This window comes from Schistocerca cancellata, chromosome 2 (genome assembly GCF_023864275.1).
Source record: "Schistocerca cancellata isolate TAMUIC-IGC-003103 chromosome 2, iqSchCanc2.1, whole genome shotgun sequence".
NCBI lineage: Eukaryota > Metazoa > Arthropoda > Insecta > Orthoptera > Acrididae > Schistocerca > Schistocerca cancellata.
This window is the reverse complement of record NC_064627.1, coordinates 448,237,736-448,261,496: the sequence shown is the minus strand read 5'-3', so window position 1 is coordinate 448,261,496 and position 23,761 is coordinate 448,237,736. Positions and strand designations below refer to the sequence as shown.

The window sequence follows — 23,761 nt, the reverse complement described above, 5'->3', positions numbered from 1 at the left end:
AGACTAACATCCGTGGTATGCAGCATGCCAGTCACATTCATAGACGGTACGTGGCCAACTATGGCACATTTAACGACGCCTCAGTCGTTAAGGAAAACCCAAGTTCTAAATTTCGCTTTTAAGATATTGTTCACGCAGGCGTGTCGTTCAAACATACCATCGTTTGAGCACTGAACTGACTCCGTTACGGAGGACACAGTAATAGGCATCACTGACGTACAGGAACAGCTGAAAGAGGTGAAAACAAATGAGTCGCCAGGTCCATATGGTATCCCAGTTCGGTTTTTGAATAGCACCCCACGGCATCGGTCCCCTATGTTGATTGCTTTACTCGTGAATCTCTCGCTCAGTGCAAAGTCCCAGGCGTCTGGAAACAAGCGCAGGTGACTACCGTAAATTAGAAAGGTAAAATAACGGACCCACAAAATTACAGACCAATATCCTTAACATTGGTTTGCTCTAGAATTCTTGAGTTATTCTCATTTCGGATGTAATAAATTTCCTCCATACGGGACAGATTCTGTCCGCAAATCAGAAAGGTTTTAGAAAGCATCGCTCGTGTTAAACACTGCTTGCCCTTTTATCATATGATAGCCTGTGAACTGTGGACGAAGGGCAACGGACAGATTCCATATTTCTAGATTTCCGAAAATCTTTTCATACGGTGCTCCACTGCAGACTGTCAAGGAACTATGAGCATACCGATTAGGTTCCCAGATACGTGAGCGGCTCAAACACTTCTTAAGTAATAGAACTCAGTACGTTGTTATGAATGGCGAGTGTTCATAGGAGACGAGGTATCGTCAGAAGTGTCCCATAGAGAAGTGTGACAGGACCGACACCATTCTCTGTATACGTAAGTGCTCTGACGGACAGGGTGAGCAGCAATCTTCGGCTGTTTGCCGATGATATTATGGTGACCGGAGAGGTGTCATCGTTGAGTGACTGTACGAGAATAAAAGATGTCTTACACAAAATTTCTAGACACACAAAAAATAGTTTTGCATCCTCTCGGTTCCGAGGGTTCCGGAACGTGTACAGAAAATTGGAATAGAGATCAACATAAAAATCATTTCCGCCCTTTTCATTGCTCATGAAAACCACACATTGCCTGTTGTACCACAATACAGCGAGACCTGCAGAGGTGGAGGTCCAGATTGCTGTACGCACCGGTACCTCTAACACTCAGCAGCACGTCCTCTTGCACTGATGCAGGCCTGTATGCATCGTGGCATACTGTCCACATGTTCATCAAGGCACTGTTGGTCCAGATTGTCCCACTTGTCAACGGCGATTCGGCGTTTGAATCCTCAGAGTGGTTGGTGTGTCACGTCGTCCATAAACAGCCCTTTTCAATCTATCCCAGGCATGTTCGATAGGGTTCATGTCTGGAGAAAATGTTGGTCACTCTAGTCGAGCGATGTCATTATCCTGAACCGAGCGAGGTGGCGCAGTGGTTAGCACACTGGACTCGCATTCGGGAGGACGACGGTTCAATCCCGTCTCCGGCCATCCTGATTTAGGTTTTCCGTGATTTCCCTAAATCGTTTCAGGCAAATGCCGGGATGGTTCCTTTGAAGGGCACGGCCGATTTCCTTCCCAATCCTTCCCGAACCCGAGCTTGTGCTCCGTCTCTAATGACCTCGTTGTCGACGGGACGTTAAACACTAACCACCACCACCACCACCATTATCCTGAAGGAAGTCATTCACAAGATGTGCACGATGGGGGCGCGAATTGTCGTCCATGAAGACGAATCCCTCCCCAATATTCTGCCGATATTCTTCCATTATCGGCCGGAGGATGGCATTCACGTATCGTACAGCCGTTACGGCGCCTTCCGTGGCCGCCAGCGGCGTACGTCGGCCCAACATAGTGCCACCCCAAAACAGCAGGGAACTTCCACCTTGCTGAACTCGCTAGACAGTGTGTCTAAGACGATCAGCCTGATCGGGTTGCCTCCAAACACGTCTCCGACGATTGTCTGGTTGAAGGCATATGCGACAGTCATCGGTGAAGAGAACGTGATGCCAATCCTGAGCGTCCATTCGGCATGTTGTTGGGCCCGTCTGTACCACGCTGCATGGTGTCGTGGTTGCAAAGATGGACGTCGGGAGTGAAGTTTCGCATCGTGTAGCGTATTGCGCACAGTTTGAGTCGTAGCACAACGTCCTGTGGCTGCACGAAAAGCATTATTCAACATGGTGGCGTTGCTGTCAGCGTTCCTCCGAGCTATAATTCGTAGGTAGCAGTCACCCATTGCAGCAGCAGCCCTTGGGCGGCCTGAGCGAGGCATGTCATCGACAGTTCCTGTCCCTCTCTATCTCCTCCATGTCCGAATAACATCGCTTTGGTTTACTCTGAGACTCCTGGACACTTCTCTTGTTGAGAGCTCTTCCTGGCACAAAGTAACAATGCGGACACGATCGAACCACGGTATTGACCGTCTAGGCATGGTCGAACTACAGACTACACAAATGACACGAACTGGTCGGCTGTCGGACCCCCTCCGTCTAATAGGCGCTGCTCAAGCATGGTTGTTTACATCTTCGGGCGGGTTTAGTGACATCTCTGAACAGTCAAAGGAACTGTGTCTGTGATACAATATCCACAATCAACGTCTATCTTCAGGAGTTCTTGGAACCGGGGTGATGCAAAATTTTTTTTTATGTGTGTAGTTAGTGTGACGAATGGTAAAAAAAAATTAAATTAATCCACAGGAGCAGGAAAAGCAATCGCTTAATATTCGAATACCACATTAGTAGTGTGCTGCCTGACAGTGTCATGAGAAACGTGGTAAGAAAGGCGAATGGTTGACCTCATTTTATAGGAAGAAGTTTAGGAAAATTCGGTCCATCTGTAAAGGAGACCTCGTATGGAACACTAGTGCGACCCATTCTCGAGTACTGCTCGAGTATTTGGCATATACACCAGGTAGGATTATAGGAAGACATCGAAGCAACTCATAGGTGGGCTGTTCAGTTTGCTATCGGTAGGCTCTAACAACACGAAATCATTATGGCGAAGACTTGTGGTGATACAAGGTACCCTCCGCCACGCACAATACAGTGACTTGCAGAGTATGTATATAGATGTAGAACGGTGTTACTGCTGCTGAAATCAAATGACTCGGTTAGCAATATTAGTGACTTGCTAATATCTTAGACGTTAGCATGTGATGTAATTATCCCGAGAGAACCGTCGAGCTATCCAAGTGAATGGGGTGCGGTGCTTAAATCCAGACAAATGAAACATTTTTTTAAAGCAAATTTATTAAAACAAAATACAAATGAAAATGAAAACCCTTTTACATGTAAGTAGTGGTACCTTTCAAGAGTAACATTATTCGATGTAACCCCCTTCACCTACCCCCATGAACCATGGACCTTGCCGTTGGTGGGGAGGCTTGCGTGCCTCAGCGATACAGATAGCCGTACCGTAGGTGCAACCACAACGGAGGGGTTTCTGTTGAGGGCCAGACAAACGTGTGGTTCCTGAAGAGGGGCAGCAGCCTTTTCAGTAGTTGCAGGGGCAACAGTCTGGATGATTGACTGATCTGGCCTTGCAACACTAACCAAAACGGCCTTGCTGTGCTGTTACTGCGTACGGCTGAAAGCAAGGGGAAACTACAGCCGTAATTTTTTCCGAGGGCATGCAGCTTTACTGTATGGTTAAATGATGATGGCGTCCTCTTGGGTAAAATATTCCGGAGGTAAAATGGTCCCCCATTCGGATCTCCGGGCGGGGACTACTCAAGAGGACGTCGTTATCAGGAGAAAGAAAACTGGCGTTCTACGGATCGGAGCGTGGAATGTCAGATCCCTTAATCGGGAAGGTAGGTTAGAAAATTTGAAAAGGGAAATGGATAGGTTAAAGTTAGATATAGTGGGAATTAGTGAAGTTCGGTGGCAGGAGGAACAAGACTTCTGGTCAGGTGAATACAGGGTTATAAATACAAAATCATATAGGGGTAATGCAGGAGTAGGTTTAATAATGAATAAAAAATAGGAGTGCGGGTAAGCTACTACCAACAGCATAGTGAACGCATTATTGTGGCCAAGATAGACACGAAGCCCATGCCTACTACAGTAGTACAAGTTTATACGCCAACTAGCTCTGCAGATGATGAAGAAATTGATGAAATGTATGATGAGATAAAAGAAATTATTCAGGTAGTGAAGGGAGACGAAAATTTAATAGTCATGGATGACTGGAATTCGAGAGTAGGAATGTAAGGAAGGAAACATAGTGGGTGAATATATATTGGGGCTAAGAAATGAAAGAAAAGCCGTCTGGTAGAATTCTGCACAGAGCATAACTTAATCATAGCTAACACGTGGTTCAAGAATCATAAAAGAAGGTTGTATACATGGAAGAATCCTGGAGATACTAGAAGGTATCAGATAGATTACATAATGGTAAGACAGAGATTTAGCAACCAGGTTTTAAATTGTAAGACATTTCCAGGGGCAGATGTGGACTCTGACCACAATCTATTGGTTATGACCTGTAGATTAAAACTGAAGAAACTGCAAAACAGTGGGAATTCAAGGAGATGGTACCTGGATAAACTAACTAAACCAGAGTTTATACAGAGTTTCAGGGAGAGCATAAGGGAACAATTGACAGGAATGGGAGAAAGAAATACAGTAGAAGAAGAATGGGTAGCTCTGAGGGATGAAATAGTGAAGGCAGCAGAGGATCAAGTAGGTAAAAAGACGAGGGCTAGTAGAAATCCTTGGATAACAAAAGAAATATTGAATTTAATTGATGAAAGGAGAAAATCTAAAAAAAGCAGAAAATGGAGCAGGCAAAAAGGAATACAAACGTCTCAAAAATGAGATCGACAGGAAGTGCAAAATGGCTAAGCAGGGATGGCTGGAGGACAAATGTAAGGATGTAGAGGCTTATCTCAGTAGGGGTAAGATAGATACTGCCTACAGGAAAATTAAAGAGACCTTTGGAGAAAAGAGAGCCTCTTGCATGAATATCAAGAGCTCAGATGGAAACCCAGTTCTAAGCAAAGAAGGGAAAGCAGAAAGGTGGAAGGAGTATATAGAGGGTCTATACAAGGGCAATGTACTTGAGGACAATTTTATGGAAATGGAAGAGGATGTAGATGAAGATACTGCGTGAAGAGTTTGACAGAGCACGGAAAGACCTAAGTCGAAACAAGGCCCCGGGAGTAGACAACATTCCATTAGAATTACTGACGGCCTTGGGGGAGCCAGTCCTGACAAAACTCTACCATCTGGTGAGCAAGATGTATGAGACAGGCGAAATACCCTCAGACTTCAAGAAGAATATAATAATTCCAATCCCAAAGAAAGCAGGTGTTGACAGATGTGAAAATGACCGAACTATTAGTTTAATAAGTCACAGCTGCAAAATACTAACGCGATTCTTTACAGACAAATGGAAAGACTGGCAAAAGCCGACCTCGGCGAATATCAGTTTGGATTCCGCAGAAATGTTGGAACACGTGAGGCAATACTGACCCTACGACTTATCTTAGAAAATAGATTAAGGAAAGACAAACCTACATTTCTAGCATTCGTAGACTTAGAGAAAGCATTTGACAATGTTGACTGGAATACTCTCTTTCAAATTCTAAAGGTGGCAGGGGTAAAATACAGGGAGCGAAAGGCTATTTACAATTTTTACAGAAATCAGATGGCAGTTGTAAGAGTCGAGGGGCATGAAAGGGAAGCAGTGGTTGGGAAGGGAGTGAGACAGGGTTGTATCCTGTCCCCGATGTTATTCAACCTGTATATTGAGCAAGCAGTAAAGGAAACAAAAGAAAAATTCGGAGTGGGTATTAAAATCCATGGAGAAGAAATAAAAACGTTGAGGTTCTCCGATGACATTGTAATTCTGTCAGAGACAGCAAAGGACTTGGAATAGCAGTTGAAGGGAATGGACAGTGTCTTGAAAGGAGGATATAAGATGAACATCAACAAAAGCAAAACGAGGATAATGGAATGTAGTCGAATTAAGTCGGGTGATGCTGAGGGAATTAGATTACGAAATGAGAAACTCAAAGTAGTAAAGGAGTTTTGCTATTTAGGGAGTAAAATAACTGATGATGGTCGAAGTAGAGAGGGTATAAAATGTAGACTGGCAATGGCAAGGAAAGCGTTTCTGAAGAAGAGAAATTTGTTAAGATCGAGTATAGATTTGTCAGGAAGTCGTTTCTGAAAGTATTTGTATGGAGTGTAGCCATGTATGGAAGTGAAACAATGACGATAAATAGTTTGGACAAGAAGAGAATAGAAGCTTTCGAAATGTGGTGCTATAGAAGAATGCTGAAGATTAGATGGGTAGATCACATAACTAATGAGGAGGTATTGAATAGAACTGGGGAAAAGAGGAGTTTGTGGCACAACTTGATAAGAAGAAGGGACCGGTTGATAGGACATGTTCTGAGGCATCAAGGGATCACAAATTTAGCATTGGAGGGCAGTGTGGAGGGTAAAAATCGTAGAGGGAGACCAAGAGATGAATACACTAAGCAGATTCAGAAGAATGTATTTTGCAGTAAGTACTGGGAGATGAAGAAGCTTGCACAGGGTCGAGTAGCATGGAGAGCTGCATCAAACCAGTCTCAGGACTGAAGACCACAACAACAACAACCCCCTTCAGCCGCAGTGACCGCCTCCAATCTTGTCCTGAAGCGATCGCACGCACTCTTCAAGACAGTGCTGTCCGTATTCGCGAATGCTGCTTCGATAGCGGTGCGTACAGATGCGACATTAGGGTGCCTCGTCTTACTGGTAACTCTTTCGACTATGCTCCAAACATAGTACTCGAGGAGATTGAAATCCAGGTTATTCGGGGGCCTGAACGCCTTTGACCAGAACATATTAACGTTATCCGAGAGCCAATTTTGGACTAAATGGCTCGTATGAGGTCCTCCTCTGCCACCAACGCATTGTCCGCTCGCTGATATTCAATACTGACGCCAATTTCCTCAGCGATTGCCCGGGGTCCTCCGACATCAGCGCCTCAGCCTTTTCGATGACGGCCGCAATTCATGACACGCCTTTCCCTGAATGAGGTTTCCTCGCCGGGGTAGCAGAACCTTCCTCAGACTTCTCCGAAGCATTATACTTGGCTACAATGTATAAACAGTTGATCTCAAGTACCCGAAGAATCGAGCTACTTCAGTGGGCGAACGCCCAGCCCAAAGACTTTCGATAATCGAGGGTCTTCGGTTGTATTCCGCACTTGTCCGTAACATCTCGGTCGTTTTGACGTTCTGACTGTTGACTAGGTGCCTACGGCTTTCAAGAATGCCAATCACAATTCGGCGGGGAATTCAAATTGAAATTTGTCTGGATTTAAGAGCCGCACCCTGTAGGTCTTCTGCGTTTTCTTTAAATCGCCAATGGAGCATCCTGGGATGGCAGCTGCCCCCCCCCCCCCAGAAGATATTCGCAGTTTTTCACTAGTTTACTGTTTTATTTAATAAGAAATGCTGCATGTTTTCTCGGATTGTACAAGTGCATTCTTGTATTTAAAATGTTTATTAAAAGCAGTTTTTCACTGGTTTACTGTTTTATTTAATAAGAAGTGCTGTATGTTGTCTCGAGTCCTTGTTTCCTAAGACTAGTATGACCTGCCGCCCCCCCCCCCCCCCCCCCCCCCAGTTCAGATCCTTTGTGTATGCCTTTAATTCACAGTCCATCGGCAATTCTGTTTGCTCTATTGATTCTGTGTTGAAAAGTGTTTGTTCAGTGTTGAATCCGCTTTAAACACTGATATATTTTGTTGCGTGTGCTAATTATAGACAATGTCCCGCAGAATAATTACTCATTCTCAAAGTGATAAAAGTGTGGAAAATACTGAGGAGAAATACTTTTCAGGAATAGACAGAAATAATACGTGTGAAAAACCCGATAGTGAAACATTAGGTGAACAGACATTCGAGAGTAGTAATAATATGGACTCTTTTGACGAACAATCAACTTCAAAAATGCCAACTGATAATGAGACATTAGTGCAAAATAATTTGTTTTTAAATACAACAGATGCTACACAGCCACAAATTACGCGTAGCAGACATAATACACTCCTGGAAATTGAAATAAGAACACCGTGAATTCATTGTCCCAGGAAGGGGAAACTTTATTGACACATTCCTGGGGTCAGATACATCACATGATCACACTGACAGAACCACAGGCACATAGACACAGGCAACAGAGCATGCACAATGTCGGCACTAGTACAGTGTATATCCACCTTTCGCAGCAATGCAGGCTGCTATTCTCCCATGGAGACGATCGTAGAGATGCTGGATGTAGTCCTGTGGAACGGTTTGCCATGCCATTTCCATCTGGCGCCTCAGTTGGACCAGCGTTCGTGCTGGACGTGCAGACCGCGTGAGACGACGCTTCATCCAGTCCCAAACATGCTCAATGGGGGACAGATCCGGAGATCTTGCTGGCCAGGGTAGTTGACTTACACCTTCTAGAGCACGTTGGGTGGCACGGGATACATGCGGACGTGAATTGTCCTGTTGGAACAGCAAGTTCCCTTGCCGGTCTAGGAATGGTAGAACGATGGGTTCGATGACGGTTTGGATGTACCGTGCACTATTCAGTGTCCCCTCGACGATCACCAGTGGTGTACGGCCAGTGTAGGAGATCGCTCCCCACACCATGATGCCGGGTGTTGGCCCTGTGTGCCTCGGTCGTATGCAGTCCTGATTGTGGCGCTCACCTGCACGGCGCCAAACACGCATACGACCATCATTGGCACCAAGGCAGAAGCGGCTCTCATCGCTGAAGACGACACGTCTCCATTCGTCCCTCCATTCATGCCTGTCGCGACACCACTGGAGGCGGGCTGCACGATGCTGGGGCGTGAGCGGAAGACGGCCTAACGGTGTGCGGGACCGTAGCCCAGCTTCATGGAGACGGTTGCGAATGGTCCTCGCCGATACCCCAGGAGCAACAGTGTCCCTAATTTGCTGGGAAGTGGCGGTGCGGTCCCCTACGGCACTGCGTAGGATCCTATGGTCTTGGCGTGCATCCGTGCGTCGCTGCGGTCCAGTCCCAGGTCGACGGGCACGTGCACCTTCCGCCGACCACTGGCGACAACATCGATGTACTGTGGAGACCTCACGCCCCACGTGTTGAGCAATTCGGCGGTACGTCCACCCGGCCTCCCGCATGCCCACTATACGCCCTCGCTCAAAGTCCGTCAACTGCACATACGGTTCACGTCCACGCTGTCGCGGCATGCTACCAGTGTTAAAGACTGCGATGGAGCTCCGTATGCCACGGCAAACTGGCTGACACTGACGGCGGCAGTGCACAAATGCTGCGCAGCTAGCGCCACTCGACGGCCAACACCGCGGTTCCTGGTGTGTCCGCTGTGCCGTGCGTGTGATCATTGCTTGTACAGCCCTCTCACAGTGTCCGGAGCAAGTATGGTGGGTCTGATACACCGGTGTCAATGTGTACTTTTTTCCATTTCCAGGAGTGTAGTTTCAGTAACGAAACCACTATATTGCAATCAAACAGTGTGACTCCATTACGTGCCGAAACAGATTCAAACGGTACCCAGATACACAATCTGCGTTGCAGATGCAACAGTTTGCGGCTGATGTATCTTCGGTTTTGGCAGGCAGTTCGTCTTTGATCCTAATTGGAAGGGGGTTTTCTAACCTAAAAAACCTCCATATTTACACCACTTGTGCTCCGCGTCCCTAGTGGCAGCTTCATGTGTGTCGTGCACGTCTGACATATTAAGGGGAACTCTACAATTCTCCGCCCGATAGCGGATATCGAGAAAGTTGCATACGATACCATTGCAGGGTCGTCTGAGCCTCTGATTTAGATCTTACACCCTGCTTCAAACCAGAGAACCGCGATAGACCCTCGGTATGATGCTACAAACAGTAACCTTCCCATGCCCTCTTCACCAATCCGCCGAAAGGAGCCGAGGATGGCCTCAGAACCTACGCGGCAGGCGTCATTCGTGCCAACATGAGCCGCTATCTACAGCCGGTTGCATTGCACTCCATAGCCACCTCCTTGTCTCTGACGTGATCCCCGACAGAAATATTGATTGCACGCTGGTATTCTTTCCCACCGTGAATGTCATTTCCCTAAGGCGCTCCACTACCCGCCTGATGTTGGACGGTTCTAATGGCTCTAAGCACTACGGGACCTAACATTTGAGGTCATCAGTCCACTAGACTTAGAACTACTTAAACCTAACTAACCTAAGGACATCACACACATCCATGCCCGAGGCAGGATTCGAACCTGCGACCGTAGCAGCAGCGCGTTTCCGGACTGAAGTGCCTACAACCGTTCAGCCACTGCGGCCGGCCCTAATGTTGGAGCTTGCAAAGACTAGCTGGCCCAACAGGAGAGGCATCCCGTGCTTCCTCAGGAGTGTTATCAACGTTGGGCAGCACCTTGTATCTGTTGCTAAAGCCTAAATTTAAACTGGATTCTTTGTGAATTTAGTTCAGAATAAAATAAAATAATAGATGATATCAAATATTTTATTTAAAATTGATAGTTTAAATAATATAGTGGTGCAATTGCCGGATAAGTCTTAGCGTTGATTCAAAGTATCTTCAGCAGCACATACTTTTCTTAGTCAACAGTAAATAAATTGGTATTCAATAAACAGAGGGTAGGCCTCTCATCAGAAAATAGCGCACACTCAAAATTTTAGTTCTTTGGGTATAGCATGGTTCGAAGTAGATGACTCATAACCTAAACATACCATTAATCAAACAGCCAATCCGTTCCTAAGTTAACTACTTTAAAAACATAAAACTTTCTTTAATAAGCAAATAAATGAATAGATCTCTGTACATGTGCATAAGGGAAAATAGTATAGGATGTATCCTACGGAGCAAAGATTGAGATGTGTGAGATAAATTACTAGCAGTAATAGTGAAACTCCATATAACTTGTACTGAACATTTATTTTATCGTAAACAATTAGAAAAGCGCTGCACATTTATATTAAGAACACAATGGTTGCTGGTGCCTGTCTTAAATAATTACAGAAGTGCAACGAATAGTAAGACGCCTTGCCAGATCGGTTTATAAATCATTAGGGTCTTATAAAACAGGAATAACTCAATGGCAAGGAATCACACACGCACTCCGCATTCACACTAACACCACGCAGAAAACAGAAAAAAAAACCTAGAAGAACTACAATACGCATGACAAACACGGCAAAAGGATAGCTCCACCGGCCTAATGCATACACGGAAAACTCAAGCCGTGGAATTGAACGAAAATTACAATACGAAAAGTAAATCAGATCGGTAATGCATGTAAGGCACTACACGCACGTGAAGCCAATGTAATTAAGCCCTACCAGTATACGAGTAGAACAAGAACTGAAAACGAAGAGCTGGAGGCTGCTTCGTTTTTCAAGTACGTGGCCCTAACTACAGAAATCCATACCAATAAAACATATAAAAAACCCGAAAAGTTTTCATATAAATGGGTTAATGCCTCAGCCATGCTGAAAGTTACACCAACTCCGTTACCTTACTCACTTCTGCAAACGAACTCCGATGAGCAACCTCTCTTTTCAAAATCCCAGGAACGAGTGTAGAGCTACGAAACCAAATTGGGATCCGCACATGTAGCAGAAGTCGTCACGAAAAATTCTTTCTGCACCCTGTCAACTTAAGCACAATAGCACTTCAACCAGAAGAAACGAAACCTCTTTGCCCCATTCCAAGCCTACACAAGAGCTGGCCAAACTGCCGCAGTAACAGACAAGAAGTTTCCTGCCACCAGATACTATGAAAAACTAATATGCAGACACATTCAGTCTTTCTGTCATTCAAAGGATAGGAAGCGAAAACTTGACCTAAGGGTAAATTTGAATAAAGCAAAAATCTTGACAACAGAAATAAAGACTAATGTGTTGGTAGAAAGAGATATTATTGAAAAAGTCGATAAATATTTTTTGGATCTACGCTAGCAAAAAGCAGCTCGTGCACTGAGGAAATAAGACTAGTATAAATAGGAGAACCCTCTGCAATTAAATTAAGCTAGTTGATGAAGGAAAGGAAACTGACACTACTGTCCAAAATAAAAACGACTGAAACTTTGATCTTCCCCATAGTTTCGTACGAATGTAAGTTGTGGGCACAAAAAAGATGGATTGCAGAAAATTAGATTCTTTTGAAATGTGGGTTTGTAGCAAGCAGGAGGCTGAGGATTTCATCGACTGAGAAAGTAACATATAAAACAGTCCTTGAAGCACAATGGCGCAAAAAAAAAAAAAAAAAAAATCGCAGCACCATAAAGTAGTTATGCGACATAAGTCAAAGTCGGTAGGCGTTTTTCTACATCTGAAAGATGATGTCTGTTCAAATTTCGCGTCATTCGCATATGAGTGGTGCTAGTAGCGCCACTATGAGAATGCAAATCAGGTTTGTTTTAAACACACGCTGTAACGGTTGTGAGCATTCGTTACCTTCGAAATTGGACGTAGGGAGTTGATGTTAGTAAGGGATGCCTTTAAGGCGACAGACACGCCATTATTAAGACCTCACTGAGTTTGGACGAGGTCGTGCAATAGTTCTATGAGAGACTGAGTGTTCCTTCTGCGATATTGCAGGAAGACTTGGCGGGAATGTAGCCCCTGTACATGCATGTTTGCTGGCAGCAGTAGTCACGAGAATGTACGGTCGTATGAAGACCGGACTCAGGACGGCCACGTTGCACTACCGAGATGGAAGACCGTCGTGTTCGTCGTATGGCTCTGGTGCATCGTACTTCATCTGCAACAGCATATTTGTGCAGTAGTTGGCACCATAGTAGCACAACAATTTGTTACTTCAAAGACAGCTCCGAAACAGACGCCCTTTAACGTGCATTCCACTGACTCCAGACCACCACCATTTGCGACTTCATTGGTGTCAAGCGAGAGTCCATTGAGCAGGGTGGAGGTCTGTTGTGTTTTCTGATGAAAATTGGTTTTGCCTCGGTGTTACTGGTGTCCGTGTGTTGGCCAGGAGGAGGCCTGTTAAGGACCTGCACCCAACCTGTCTGCATGCTACACACACCTGGAGTAATGGTCTGGGGTGCGATTTCGTAACAGCAGGTGCACTCTCGTGGTTATCCCATACACCCTGACTCAAAAATCGTGCGTCAATCTGGTGATTCGATTTGTGCTGCCATTCATGAACGGCATTCGAGGGGTGATTTCCAACAGGATAACGCTCACCTACATACCGCTGTTGTAGCCCAACATACTCTACAGACTGTCGACAAGTTGCCTTGACCTGCTTGATCACCAGACCTGTCTCCAGTCGAGCACATATGGGACACCACGAGATGACAACTCCATTATCATACACAAACAGCATTAACCGTCCCTGTGTTGACCTACCAAGTGCAACAGGAATGGAACTCCATCCCACTAACTGACGTCCGGTAGCTGTACCACACAATTCATGAACCTTTTCATGCTTAAATTCAACATTCCGGTGGTTAAACCGGTTATTAATGCACCAGCATTTGACATCTCGCAATGTCAATCACTTAAATATTTTACCCAGACAACAGTATTCTTGAAATTTCATTACGATTAATTATTTTTTGGGGTTGTGATTTTTTGCCGTCAGTGTATATATTGGAGGTTGATATACTGCAGATGAAAGTATTGTGTTTTGGGCATGTCACGAGAGCAGAAGACTGAATAGGAAAAGCTGTTATGGTCGTAAGAACAGAAGGTTAAAGATGTAGTGGAAAACCAAGGAAAAGATTGATAGACGACACGACCGAAAGCACAAATGTCTCTGGAAGAAATGAGGACGAAAATAATAGCCGCTAGTGCATGGAGGGACACGGTTCATCGTATCACTAGGAGTGGGAGATGACTTGATGTATTTCAACGACAGCAATACAATCATTGGTTCGAGCAGGGGAACCTCTTGGTTGTTCTGTAGTTTCCCTCCGCTTGTCATCAGGATTCGCCTGACTGAAATATTCACAGTATCCAGTGCAGAGCTACCTTTATATGAAATAGTGAAGGCATTGGAGCACCTGTGAAACGATATGGGACAGCATTCTCTCGTCTGTTCCGTTTGTCTGAGAGCTCTCCAGACAACTTAGATGTATCTAAAAGAGAAAAAAGTTCAATTATACACGCCTCTTTTTTCTTGCTGCAAACACGGGGAAATGCAGCATTCTGCTGGGCGTTAAGGCATCTATGGTAACGAGTAAACAGTCACAACAGCTGTATCGTCTTATCACTGATACACAGTGCAATCTGCTGACCCCCTGCGAAGCTTTATGACACTTTTGAGTCAGTATCATGAGCCACAGGGAGCAAGAGTGGCTGAAAGTGTCGGACAATAAGCTGCAGCAGAAGCGTTCTCCTCCGCGGATCGATCACCGGCATTTTGTTCCGGGGCCATGTTGTTGTTGTTGTGGTCTTCAGTCCTGAGACTGGTTTGATGCAGCTCTCCATGCTACTCTATCCTGTGCAAGCTTCTTCATCTCCCAGTATCTACTGCAACCTACATCCTTCTGAATCTGCTTAGTGTATTCATCTCTTGGTCTCCCTCTACGATTTTTACCCTCCACACTGCCCTCCAATGCTAACTTTGTGATCCCTTGATGCCTCAGAACATGTCCTACCAACCGATCCCTTCTTCTAGTCAAGTTGTCCCACAAACTTCTCGTCTCCCCAATCCTATTCGATACCTCCTCATTAGTTACGTGATCTACCCACTTTATCTTCAGCATTCTTCTGTAGCACCACATTTCGAAAGCTTCTATTCTCTTCTTGTCCAAACTAGTTATCGTCCATGTTTCACTTCCATACATGGCTACACTCTATACAAATACTTTCAGAAATGACTTCCTGACACTTAAATCTATACTCGATGTTAACAAATTCCTCTTCTTGAGAAACGCTTTCCTTGCCATTGCCAGTCTACATTTTATATCCTCTCTACTTCGACCATCATCGGTTATTTTACTCCCTAAATAGCAAAACTCATTTACTACATTAAGTGTCTCATTTCCTAATCTAATTCCCTCAGCATCACCCAACTTAATTTGACTACATTCCATTATCCTCGTTTTGCTTTTGTTGATGTTCATCTTATATCCTCCTTTCAAGACACTGTCCATTCCGTTCAACTGCTCTTCCAAGTCCTTTGCTGTCTCTGACAGAATTACAATGTCATCGGCGAACCTCAAAGTTTTTACTTCTTCTCCATGAATTTTAATACCTACTCCGAATTTTTCTTTTGTTTCCTTTACTGCTTGCTCAATATACAGATTGAATAACATCGGGGAGAGGCTACAACCCTGTCTTACTCCTTTCCCAACCACTGCTTCCCTTTCATGCCCCTCGACTCTTATAACTGCTATCTGGTTTCTGAACAAACTGTAAATAGCCTTTCGCTCCCTGTATTTTACCCCTGCCACCTTTAGAATTTGAAAGAGAGTATTCCAGTCAACATTGTCAAAAGCTTTCTCTAAGTCCACAAATGCTAGAAACGTAGGTTTGCCTTTCTAAGAATCTTTCTTCTAAGATAAGTCGTAAGGTCAGTATTGCCTCACGTGTTCCAGTGTTTCTACGGAATCCAAACTGATCTTCCCCGAGGTCGACTTCTACCAGTTTTTCCATTTGTCTGTAAAGAATTCGCGTTAGTATTTTGCAGCTGTGACTTATTAAACTGATAGTTCGGTAATTTTCACATCTGTCAACACCTGCTTTCTATGGGATTGGAATTATTATATTCTTCTTGAAGTCTGAGGGTATTTCTCCTGTCTCATACATCGTGCTCACCAGATGGTAGAGTTTTGTCATGACTGGCTCTCCCGAGGCCATCAGTAGTTCAAATGGAATATTGTCTACTCCCGGGGCCTTGTTTCGACTCAGGTCTTTCAGTGCTCTGTCAAACTCTTCACGCAGTATCTTATCTCCCATTTCGTCTTCATCTACATCCTCTTCCATTTCCATAATATTGTCCTCAAGTACATCGCCCTTGTATAAACCCTCTATATACTCCTTCCACCTTTCTGCCTTCCCTTCTTTGCTTAGAACTGGGTTTCCATCTGAGCTCTTGATATTCATGCAAGTGGTTCTCTTCTCTCCAAAGGTCTCTTTAATTTTCCTGTAGGCAGTATCTATCTTACCCCTAGTGAGACAAGCCTCTACATCCTTACATTTGTCCTCTAGCCATCCCTGCTTAGCCATTTTGCACTTCCTGTCGATATCATTTTTGAGACGTTTGTATTCCTTTTTGCCTGCTTCATTTACTGCATTTTTATATTTTCTCCTTTCATCAATTAAATTCAATATTTCTTCTGTTACCCAAGGATTTCTATTAGCCCTCGTCTTTTTACCTACTTGATCCTCTGCTGCCTTCACTACTTCATCCCTCAGAGCTACCCATTCTTCTTCTACTGTATTTCTTTCCCCCATTCCTGTCAATTGTTCCCTTATGCTCTTCCTGAAACTCTCTACAACCTCTGGTTCTTTCAGTTTATCCAGGCCCCATCTCTTTAAATTCCCACCTTTTTGCAGTTTCTTCAGTTTCAATCTGCAGTTCATATCCAATAGATTGTGGTCAGAATCCACATGTGCCCCAGGAAATGTCTTACAATTTAAAACCTGGTTCCTAAATCTCTGTCTTACCATTATATAATCTATCTGATACCATTTAGTATCTCCAGGATTCTTCCAGGTATACAACCTTCTTTTATGATTCTTGAACCAAGTGTTGGCTATGATTAAGTTATGCTCTGTGCAAAATTCTACAAGGCGGCTTCCTCTTTCATTCCTTCCCCCCAATCCATATTCACCTACTATGTTCCTTCTCTCCCTTTTCCTACTGACGAATTCCAGTCACCCATGACTATTAAATTTTCGTCTCCCTTCACTACCTGAATAATTTCTTTTATCTCGTCATACATTTCATCTATTTCTTCATCATCTGCAGAGGTAGTTGGCATATAAACTTGTACTACTGTAGTAGGCATGGGCTTTGTGTCTATCTTGGCCACAATAATGCGTTCACTATGCTGTTTGTAGTAGCTAACCCGCACTCCTATTTTTTTATTCATTATTAAACCTACTCCTGCATTACCCCTACATGATTTTGTATTTATAACCCTGTAATCACCTGACCAAAAGTCTTGTTCCTCCTGCCACCGAACTTCACTAATTCCCACTATATCTAACTTTAACCTATCCATTTCCCTTTTTAAATTTTCTAACCTACCTGCCCGATTAAGGGATCTGACATTCCACGCTCCGATCCGTAGAACGCCAGTTTTCTTTCTCCTGATAACGACGTCCTCCTGAGTAGTCCCCGCCCGGAGATCCGAATGGGGGACTATTTTACCTCCGGAATATTTTACCCAAGAGGACGCCATCATCATTTAATCATACAGTAGAGCTGCATGTCCTCGGGAAAAATTACGGCTGTAGTTTCCCCTTGCTTTCAGCCGTTCGCAGTACCAGCACAGCAAGGCCGTTTTGGTTAATGTTACAAGGCCAGATCAGTCAGTCATCCAGACTGTTGCCCCTGCAACTACTGAAAAGGCTGCTGCCCCTCTTCAGGAACCACATGTTTGTCTGGCCTCTCAACAGATACCCCTCCGTTGTGGTTGCACCTACGGTACGGCCATCTGTATCGCTGAGGCACGCAAGCCTCCCCACCAACGGCAAGGTCCATGGTTCATGGGGGGGCCATGTATGCAGTTCATAAGTGTGGCCTTGCTCTGCGCTGCTAGGACTGATGACCCACATCGTGCGAGATAACGTTATGATGCTCTACCCTGGTGAACCGCGTCATTTTCGAGTCAATAAAGAGCGTTCTGCAACCTCGGACAGCCGGCCAGTGTGGCCGAGCGGTTCTAGGCGTTTCAGTCTGGAACCGCGCGACCGCTACGGTCGCAGGTTCGAATCCTGCCTCGGGCATGGATGTGTGTGATGTCCTTAGGTTAGTTAGGTCTCAGTAGTTCTAGGGGACTGATGACCTCAGATGTTAGGTCCCATAGTGCTCAGAGCCATTTGAACCATTTTTTTTAACCTAGGAGAGTCTTTTAATATTAATCACAACAGAAGATTGCTGTGGCACAGGGCCACGATGTATTGGAATAAATTGTGCGGCACATAGCGTACGTATTTCAGGACATTATGTTGTAACAAAATGCACTGTCTATTTTGAAGAAGGGGCAGCAATAAACATAAATGTGGACCAGTGCTCTTAATTTCGTTGGCGCCGAGGCATTTAAAAATTTTGTGTGCCCTCTGGGCTCAAACCTTTTAGGTTGGTGGATTTAGTATGTTACAGAACAGCTGATTCGTCCATTATTTTAATTATCAGCCAGCCACATTCATCTGCCGTCATATTTATTAATTTCTTTGGCTATTTTCGCTTCTTGTGTGTCTGTGTTTATGTGTGTGTGTGTGTGTGTGTGTGTGTGTGTGTGTGTGTGTGTGTGTCTGTGTGTGTCTGTGTGTGTCTGTGTGTGTGTGTGTGTGTGTGTGTTGGTGTGGGTAGATGTATGTTGTTGTGGCTGTTTCACTGTATATAAACTTGACTGATTTGTGAGTGACTCGTCACTGAGTCGACCACTCAAGAGGCGAGTTTTTGATGAAGGGTGGGCACGTTTGCCTCAGTAGAATCACATTGAAAAGATAGCAAAATGAAATGTCAGAATAGTACTGATGGTGACTATCGGACTTTCTGCCTTACTTGTAGCCGCCTTCCGCTGTCTCCAGATAAATAATAGCTTATCTGAATGAAACTACTGTCCCATTGACTGGTGGCATGGGAACACGGAACCTACGACAGGTGTTTCAGCCGGAAAGTATTTGCCGAGTTAGGGACAGGGTAACTTTTGTACAAATTAAACCATATTTTTATATTTATGAGTTAAGCATACATACAAAAGAAATGCGAGGCAGCCGGTACGGAGTGGGAAACATCAGTCAACAATCCTGGATTGTCCGTTGCAATCGTTAGTCCTCCATGGGATTACGAATTCATAAAAGAACAATATAGAAGATAAAGGAAAATTTCGTCAGACCCTACAGAGTTATAATTGGTTAGAAAGAGTGGGAAATTGATCTGAGAAAAAATGGGAGGCGTTAGTCGACCGTGAGAATGAATGTGTTTCGGATGCAAAGAGCGGAATGAGCGGCAACTCTAAGGTGCGTTTTCAGGGGCCATGTTTTGTGACAATGTTTCTCCGCAAAAGCGTTCCCGTCAACATTGCTTTAGTGTGACTGCTTTGCTGTATGGCCTGGCAGTGTTGCTCAAGGAGCACGGTGTAGCAGACAGATGCCCATTGTCGAGGTGTTGCCAAGTGTGGAGAATATTTCGTGTCGCCCGGTCATATCTCTCTGTCCTTGTCTGTAACTGCTTCCCTCTCAGTCATACTTGCTTCCTCTTCCTCAAGCCGACGGCGCTGCAGTCCCACGGCGCGTAATCTGAGCAGTTAAGCAATATCATTTTCCTTCGTCTGTGGAGGTTCAGTGTTGGCTGTAATTACCGTATGTCAGTCAAACTTGGTAGATATTCTAATGCGTAAATGCGGAACAGATTTGCGCTGTTTGTATGACGTTATGACACCCACGCTGTCATTTGACTAGCCGAAACGTAAATGAACAGTATGGCTATCGAGAAGAGAGACTATGCGCTGTTAGTGAAACTGTTCTTTGTGATTGGCAGCAAGTACAGAGCTGCACTGAGAAAGTATCGCCGACTGAAAGGTCCGAGGAGGGGCTCAATGTCATGAAATGGCTGAAAGAAGATGATAACGAAATTCGAAAACACTGGTGAGCTTGGCGTGACACCCGGAAGAGGAAGGCGCCCTATACCGGTGGAAGCTATTGACGAGGTTGCTGCTGCTGTAGCTAACCACACAGCGCATGCCCCCTGGAGTGTCATGAGAATTGTCGATCCCTTGGTCAACAGTACGGAAAGTATTGATGTCTGTTTTACACTGGTACACGTACAAGATCTGCAGCTGAAACCCCACGATCCGCAGCAAACTTTTGAATTTGCTCTTTTGTTTATGGCACAGATCGAAGTTGATGGGATATGGCCAGGCAATATTCTGTGGAGTACCGTGGGTGCAGTGAATACACAGAACTGCGGAATTTGGGGTGCTGTTAAACCACGTGTCGTGCACGAAGAGCCATTGTATTCGCCGCATATGACTGCGTGGTGAACATTCAGAAGCACCTTTATTCTCACTCCGTTCTTCTTCGAAGAAAATATACCCAGAGAGCCTGTCCAGGTGTACCGTGACGGCTTAAAGCTATCGAGACATCCTCCTACAGCATGCGATTCTTGCTTTGGAAGAGCGCAGCTATGTGGAAACCACACTGTTTTCATGCAAGATGGGGCGCCACCTCATGTAGCTCGCACAGTTTTACATCCGGGGGTTTTCCAGATGCAACATCATCTGATGTGAATTCATGTGACTGTTGGCTCTGGGGGTATCTAAAAGAACGCGTTTACCGGGGACTCTTTCGATCTCTACCTGATCTGAAGGCCAGTATACAGGAACACGTTGCTCAGATTCCACCAGAACTGCTGCGAGTAATTATTGATCAGGCAGTTTAACGGATGCAGTTTCGCCTCTATGTCTCCGGTGCTCGTACTGAACAAATTCTGTATGCGGAAGTTTATAATAAAATCAATCTTACGCCTTTGTCACTTGTTTCACCTGTTCTGCCCTCGCCCCGTTCGTAGCCCATTACATAGGAAACACTTCTGTACGTCTTTCTTGCACTCACAGATTTATACCTGGTGGCTAAAATTGGAACTAATTTTTTCCAGCGTAAATCTGTTTCGCATTATCACATTATAATATGTACCAAGTTTCTCTGCCATACGATAACTGCAGCCCACGCTGGACCTCTTTGAGTAGCTGCACTTTAATTATAACCACCTGGTACGCCTAAGACCAGAGCTATGGAACACAAGAGGAGACACAGTATATACAAAGTCTGCAATCTGAAAAAAAGACCTTCTCCTTCCTACCACTGTAGTAGATGATTTGCAGTACGGAGGGAGAATTGTATTTACATTTATGAAATTCATGATTCTGTCCATGTACTGGTGAACCACAATAAAATATTAACATTAATATTTGGCTGTAATTGGAAACTACTTTACCGAATTCATTACCAAAGCATTGCAAACGCGTTGTGGTAAGAGGCTTAGCGATGAGAAATATCCGTTAGATAACTTCTGTATGAATTACCAATAGTCAAAAAATAAAAGTTGATCCCCAGTCTGGTAGCAACTGGTATACAGTCTGCCATGTATTGATCTTACCATTTCTCGGACGCATTACTTTTAAGCGATATACTGAAATCGTGGTTCAGCATCCTGAAAAAAGCTATATCTTCGGAAGCACTTCGCTTAAAAAGGAACGCAATAGCTTTGGCTCGATTTCTATTTCCCTTGCCAACTTTTTTTCCTTTTTGGAATGCATATTATGCAGAAGATCAGCACCCCCTTCCACTAGCTAGCTCCTGTTCATTTGGCGGTCACGGTGTGGCCCGTGTAAGCAAACACTTCTGGCCCGGAAATGTGATGCTGTAAACACTGTCTGGCCACACTGGCATGCAGTGTTGCCGAACAGGTAGCGTAGGTTAGTTTAAGTTAGCTTAAATAGTGCATAAGCTTAGGGATCGATGACTTCAGCAGTTTAGTCCCGTAAAACCTTACCACAAATTTCCAAATTTTTTGTTGCCGAACATGTGGCTGAAATTCCTGTAGCGTGCAATGTTGCCAGACATCATTGTCGGGATATATTGTTGGTAATATGCAATTTTTATTGTCCGCGTAAACGTGCCTTTACCAGAATAGCAGCGGCAAGCTGTGTGCAGTCGACTCGCTGAGCAGATTGCGTGCTAGCGTAGTTTTGGCGATCGCGGGTAGCCGTGTGCATCCTCTAGCGACGTGACCGGAGTCCTAGCATGATTACACTACGTTCATCTAACACCATGGCGGTGGAGGTCAGAACATGCTGCTAGCTAAGATGGCGGCAGACGCTCCTGCTAGTCTTCACAAACGACCCAAAAACAAACGGACGAGATGACAGGCTTTGTAAGAGTGTGGCTGAAGAAAGTGTCTCCATCACTTTTATGGCCTACGCGGCGTGCCGCCACCAGTAATATGCAGGGTGAGTCACTAACTGTTGCCACCAAGAATAACTCCGAAAGTACGATAGGAGCTGAAAAGTTTGTGGGACAAACGTTGCATGGGACAACGGGGGCCATAATATGACGTTGGTTTTTTGTTGCTAAGTGGGGTCGCTTCAGAGATATGAAGATCAACTTTGTTTTTTAAAATGGAATGCTGTAGTTTGGTACTTATTTTCTGATAGCGGCTATCGCGACGAATCGAATGATGTGTAACAGTTAAGTCTTTGAAGGTCAACAAAGGTGGCATGAATGTCCATTTACAGAAAGTGTTCGAAGTGATGACCATTGGTATCAGTGCAGTGCTGCAATATTCTTATCATGGATTGAGTGGTATTCCTTATCACATCGGCACCTATCGAAACACAAGCTCTGACAATTCTCTCTTGCATATCTTCAGGTGTAGTTGGAACGTCTTTATAAACAATGTCTTTTACGAATCCTCACAAGAAAAAAATGCAGAGACGTCAAGTCTGGCGAACGAGCTGGCCACAACACATCTCCTCCGCGTCCAATCCAACGATTTGGGAATTGTCTCTGCAACTCATTTCTATCAGCGAAAAATGTGCCGGACACCCATCGTGATGATACTACATCCTGTTACTTGTTCCTAAAGGTATTTCTTCCAATAACAGACCTAATGTTTCTTGCAGGAATGTGGTCTACATCCTACAATTATGATTTCCTTCAATGAAATTGGGGTCTATAATTGTGTCCTCCATAACACCACACCATACTTTCACCGACCACTGGTTTTGGTGTGCAGCTTTCCTCAGTCAACATGGATTTTCAGTTGCCCAATAATGCATGTTACGCAAATTAACATTTCTATGATTCATGAATGTAGCCTCGTTAGTAAATAAAATCAAATTAATAAATGTGTCATCCCTCTGAATCTGAAGTTGAGCCCATCGGCAGAATTTAATGCGACGCATACAATCCGTGCCAGGTAATTCTCGGTGGAGACTGATATGGTAAGGATGATATTCATGGCGATGCAGAACACGAACAACACAACTCTGGCTCATGCCAGATTCCCTTGCGATTTTACGCGAACTAGCACAAGGATCTCGAACCACAGTGGCAAGAGTACCAATTTCCGTTTCCTTGTTAGTAACTTTCCTTTGCCGGATATGTTTCCGATGCGTTAAAGATCCAATTGTTCTCAATTTATCATACACATATTTAAAAGTACGACGTGTAGGGTGAGTACGTTGAGCATATCTTTCAGCGTATGTCTCTAGCTCTCACTGAATTTCGTTGGCATTCTCCGTAAATGAGAAGCATATCGACTTCTTCGAAGGAATACATACCGGTCTTACGGATCCTATTAGTGTTGTGTTGTGAAACAGTCGAATGGTGTTTACATGTCAATGGCACGTTAGATGGATACGCCGCATTCGGCGATTATTTACTATTTGCACGATATACGAGAGGGCGAATTGTTAGAGCATGTGCTTCGATCAGTGCCGAAGTGATAAGGAATACCACTCAATCAATGATGAGAAGATTGCAGCACTGGATCGATACCAATGGTCATCACTTCGAACACCTCCTGTAAATGGAC

General features: G+C 44.5%; 1 protein-coding gene across 1 annotated transcript in view; it reads right to left on the bottom strand.

Moving 5' to 3' along the window:
- LOC126154917 (odorant receptor 43a-like) overlaps positions 1-23,761 on the bottom strand; it is a 137,517-nt gene that overhangs the window by 63,415 nt on the left and 50,341 nt on the right. The window lies entirely within an intron of this gene.